Source organism: Montipora foliosa, chromosome 3 (assembly GCF_036669935.1).
Source record: "Montipora foliosa isolate CH-2021 chromosome 3, ASM3666993v2, whole genome shotgun sequence".
Taxonomy (NCBI): Eukaryota; Metazoa; Cnidaria; class Anthozoa; order Scleractinia; family Acroporidae; genus Montipora; species Montipora foliosa.
In genome coordinates, this window is record NC_090871.1 from 61,291,375 (window position 1) to 61,296,374 (window position 5,000).

Below are 5,000 nucleotides of genomic sequence, written 5' to 3' on the forward strand. Positions count from 1 at the left end.
CGTGACGACCATCGTTGAACTGTAACTATGTTTTGTTTCGTTTTAATTGTATTGCGGAGAAGGTTTTTAGGCAGTAAACATTAAAATGTGATTTCAAAATGTGGAGATCAGCCAGTCTTCAGTGTCTCCTGGAGTTCGCGTGCTATTTCGAAAAACAGACTAAGAGCTTCTGAGTGTTCCTTATTTATTTGACTAATTTCCACCAAAAATGAAGGAAAGACGCCAAACATTCGAAAATAACAGTACAGGAGAATAATGACAAAAATTGAAACAAAAACAGTTGGAAAAAGAAACACACCTCGACCCCACCCCCGGCCCTGCCCCGGTGTTTTGGCTTCTACAGGCTCGTGAGAATTCAGTCTTCAGCCTTGTTATTTTATTTTGATCCGTTGACAACCGAGGAACTGATGATGGTTCAATTCGCCTCGCCTCGAAATGCCTTGTTCTCCTTGCTGCTCCATTTGTTAGTTCTCTTGCGAACTTCTAAGCTTTACACTTCAGTTCTACCCTTTTTTTTGCATACTAGGAATAATTGATTTTTGTTATGAAAATTAAAATATTTTTCTTGAAGATTCGACTATGCATGAATAACCACATTAAATCGTCAAATTTTGCAGAGTCATTTCTTGTTGTCGACGACCTCGCGTTGATTAGCATCCATTTTGGTAAGTTGCTCACTGTTACTCGTTTCTAAATAACACGAACAAGTAATTAATGTGTGATAAACCAGTTCTGGTGTCTTCTGCGTTACTTTTTTGTTGTTTTCTCTTTACTCAGTTTGGATCAAGTTAGTGACTTTGTCAGAATTCCGTATAAGTTTATTTTTTTAAGTGACCACCGTCACTCATGATCAGTTGCGAATGACGCACCCAAATGATCCACGAGTATTATTTATCCCTTATTTCTTTTTTTCAGCCAGGTTCATTATTCCTGCTCAAAAGGTTTTAAAGAGGAACATTGCAAGGTATGTAGTAATAATTATTAGCATGCTTGGTGTAATAAGTTATTTGCCTGTCATTTTGAGGTAATAAGGAACATTAGCTTAAGGGGTGTAATAATTTATGTCTTTCTTGTGTGATCGAAATGCATACTGCCCTCCATTCTTTCCTTACACATCGAGAAAGTAAGGAAATGATGTATCTTGAATTGTTCCTAAAGGGAGAAGGTTTTAGTTTTTGCATCCACTTAGATTCAAAATTGCAGGTGTCACAAAGCAAATGACGATTGAGAATGCATTCAATCAGTTTTAGCCCATAACAAACCCTTTAATAATGTCTACTAGCCTTAAAGTCTTGCTTAATGCTAAGCGAGATCAGAACCTGGTATAATGTATGCCTTCTCATTACAACTTTGAATCTCACCGAAGGAAACCATTACTTGAGTTGTTCGGAGCAGTGGAACAGTCGGTTCAGCTCGTTCCATGTTCAACTTAAACTGCATCACTGCATGATCAGCTCCGTAGTTTGCTCGAGTATGAAATGCCTTGTTCTCCTTGCTGCTCCATTTGTTAGTTCTCTTGAGAACTTTTCAGCTTTGCACTTCAGTTATACCCTTTTCTTTGCATACTAGGAATAATTGATTTTTATTATGAAAGTTAAAATTTTTTGTTGAAGATTCGATTATGCACGGATAACCACATTAAATCGTCAAATTTTGCGGAGTCATTTCTTGTTGTCGACGACCTCGCATTGATTAGCATCCATTTTGGTAAGTTGCTCACTGTTACTCGTTTCTTAATAACAGGAACAAGTAATTTATGTGTGATAAACCAGTTCTGATGTCTTCTGCGTTACTTTTTTGTTGTTTTCTCTTTACTCAGTTTGGATCAAGTTAGTGACTTTGTCAGAATTCCGTATAAGTTTACTTTCTAAAGTGATCACCGTCACTCATGATCAGTTGCGAATGACACACGCAAATGATGCACCAGTATTATTTATCCCTTGTTTCTTTTTTTCAGCCGGATTCATTATTCCTGCTCAAAAGGCTTTAAAGAGGAACATTGCAAGGTATGTAGTAATAATTATTAGCTTGCTGGGTGTAATAAGTTATTTTTCTGTCATTTTGAGGTAATAAGGAATATTAGCTTAAGGGTGTAATAAATTATTTCTTTCTTGTGTGATCGAGATGTATACTGCCCTCCATTCTTTCCTTACACATCGAGAAAGTAAATACATGATGTATCTTGAATTATTCCTGAAGGGAGAAGGTTTTAGTTTTTGCATCCGCTTAGATTTAAAATTAAGGGTGTCACAAAGCAAATGACGATTAAAAATGCATTCGATCAGTTTTAGCCCATAACAAACCCTTTAATAATGTCTACTAGCCTTAACGTCTGACTTAAAGGTAAGCAAGATCAGAGCCTGGTATAGTGTATGCGTTCTCATTACAACTTTGAATCTCACCGAAGGAAACCATTACTTGGGTTGTTCGGAGCAATGGAACAGTCATTTCACCTCGTTCCGTGTTGAACTTAAACTGCATCACTGCATGATCAGTTCCGCATTTTGCTCGAGTATGAAATGCCTTGTTCTCCTTGCTGCTCCATTTGTTAGTTGTCTTGAGAACTTTTCAGCTTTGCACTTCAGTTATACCCTTTTTTTGCATACAAGGAATAATTGATTTTTGTTATGAAAGTTGAAAGCTTTTGTAGTAGATTGGATAATGCATGGATAACCACATTAATTAAATCACCAAATTTTAGCAGAGTCATTTCTAGTCGTCGAAGACCTTGCGTTGATTAGCATCCCTTTTTGTAAGTTGCTCACTGTTACTCGTTTCTTAATAACAGGAACAAGTAATTTATGTGTGATAAACCAGTTCTGATGATTTTTTAGTTACTTTTTGAGGTTTTCTCTTTACTCAGTTTGGATCAAGTTAGTGACTATGTCAGAATTCCCTACATGTTTATTTTCTGAAGTGACATCAGTTGCAAAAGACGCTTCCAAATGATCCACCATTATTATTTGTCTCTTAATTTGTTTTCAGCCGGATTCATTATTCCCGCTCAAAACTAGAGGTTTTTGAAGAGGAACATTGCAAGGTATTAAGTAATATTAGCTTGCTGGGTGTAATCAGATATTTGTTTGGTCGTTGCAAGATAATAAGTAACAATTAGCTTGAGGGTGTAATAAATTATTTGTTTCTTGTGTGAAATGTCAATAAGGGTTGACAGGCCTACACGACTCCCTTGTACGTGGTCTGGTTTGTGTTGCCTTTGTCATAATTTTGCTATTTGAATGGACGCCTCTTTTGGCGGTTCCTGTAAACTTCGTTTGGCAATGGCTTTTGCCCCATGATGCTTTACATTTGAATCTATATACTGCTGTGTGATACGTTTTCTTCCACGAAAATAGTTGGTCTCGAAAATAATGTTTTTAGTTTCTTGATGTTGACGGATTTTTTCAGCGGTAATGTAAATGTTACCTTATGGCCTCACGCTTTTGCGCCAATTTAATTCTAGGCTCGACCGATATGTTTATCGGCGGTAGAAGGGAGTGGAATAAACCTTCTGGTTTTAAAGGTTTGACCCGGGCCCGAGTTCGTTTCGGTTTTGAACGCCTATTACATTGTGCCCTGTATCAGTGAGATAGCTGGCTTTTTACAGGCTTTGCTTGCCTTTTTTCTGCGTTTCTTAGCAGATCGTTATGCTCTTTGGAGGCTTTGTTTTCTTAAATTGTTTCACTCGTTCTTCTCACTTCTTCAGCGTGTTTTGGTTTGTGGCCATGGTCAGCACCGCGCACCGGTGGCTCAGTTGGTTGAGCACCGGGCTATCACGCGGGAGGTCGTGAGTTCAACTCCGTGCGGACCAACACTCAGGGTCTTTAAACAACTGAGGAGAAAGTGCTGTCTTTGTAATTACATCTGCAAATGGTTAGACTCTCTAGTCTTCTCGGATAAGGACGATAAGCCGGAGGTCCCGTCTCACAACCCTTCAATGTTCATAATCCTGTGGGACGTAAAAGAACCCGTACGCTTGTCGCAAAGAGTAGGGCATGTAGTTCCCGGTGTTGTGGTCTTTCTTCTGTGGTATTATTACAGAGGGCCATGTGTTAGAAAACTCTTTACGCTAAAATTGGGCCTGACCAAAAGTCTCTCAAGAATTCCGGACGGTCGGCCAAATTTTGGCCGACCAAACTCGTGATCTGATTGGCTGTTGAAACGCCGGAAGTGAAAATTCCATCGTGATTGCGCGGAGCTCTCGCGAAGTCCTCGAGACTAATCCGCCATAAGTGTACGAAGAAATTTGCTCCCTTTTGTTCTTACAATGCCGTGGACGGTGCAACTTGATTTTATTTCTATAAATGGAGATATGCCATCTGAAATATCTCATAACTTGTCCAGAATCGGGTTTGAATCTCTGGAACGAGTGAAATTAGCGATTCCGTTGTCGAGCTCTGTGGCCATGGGGTTGAAAGTACTTTGGCACAAACTTCCCTGATGTTTTGAAAGCCGCTAAATAGCTGGTTCTTTCAAATGGCAATGAAAGCCGATGCATATTGGTTTCCTGGATGAGACAAGGGACATATATATCAACAGGAGGAGATGCTGATAAAATCGCAAGTTACACGAATGCATGTTTTGAATATCTGTGTATCAAACGGCTTTATTTATTTACTGTACATGACACGGTTTTTTTGCACACTTCATAATATTTCCAGTTGATTTAACTTAAAACTCACACTCCAGAAACTAAAATGGCTTGTTTCCAGAGAGATCAATTGTACAACAATAAAACAAACTTTGCGAGTCCATCTTACTGTTCGTACGCCATCAAAAAATTAACAGCCAAATGTATCAAGATTTTACTGCGCGCAATTCTAGAAATACACTGCAACTGAAGATATTACCCGAAAAAATCACCAAAGAAACCTTCATGGGCAAACACGTTAAAGGAACCCCCTTCTCTTTTTTTTCTTTAAAAATCTATTGCCAAACCGTCCAACGACAAAATGCTAGGTTATCTCAATTACAAATTAAGATGTCAAGCTTAAAAGGTTGCA

At 38.6% G+C, this 5,000-nt stretch overlaps 1 protein-coding gene across 5 annotated transcripts in view; it reads left to right on the forward strand.

The window, feature by feature from the left end:
- Positions 1–548: 548 nt before the first annotated feature.
- LOC137997873 (tetratricopeptide repeat protein 28-like) overlaps positions 549–5,000 on the forward strand; it is a 140,715-nt gene continuing 136,263 nt past the window's right edge. For 3 of the 5 annotated variants that reach the window (XR_011122619.1, XR_011122621.1, XM_068844191.1), the window contains exons 1-4: positions 549–665; positions 916–964; positions 1,958–2,006; positions 2,986–3,040. The gene's annotated coding sequence lies outside the window, so the exon portion shown is untranslated. Of the gene's footprint in view, positions 666–915; positions 965–993; positions 1,124–1,613; positions 1,708–1,957; positions 2,007–2,985; positions 3,041–5,000 lie in introns of those variants that run through there. The other 2 variants (XR_011122620.1, XR_011122622.1) reach the window with 2 other exon arrangements.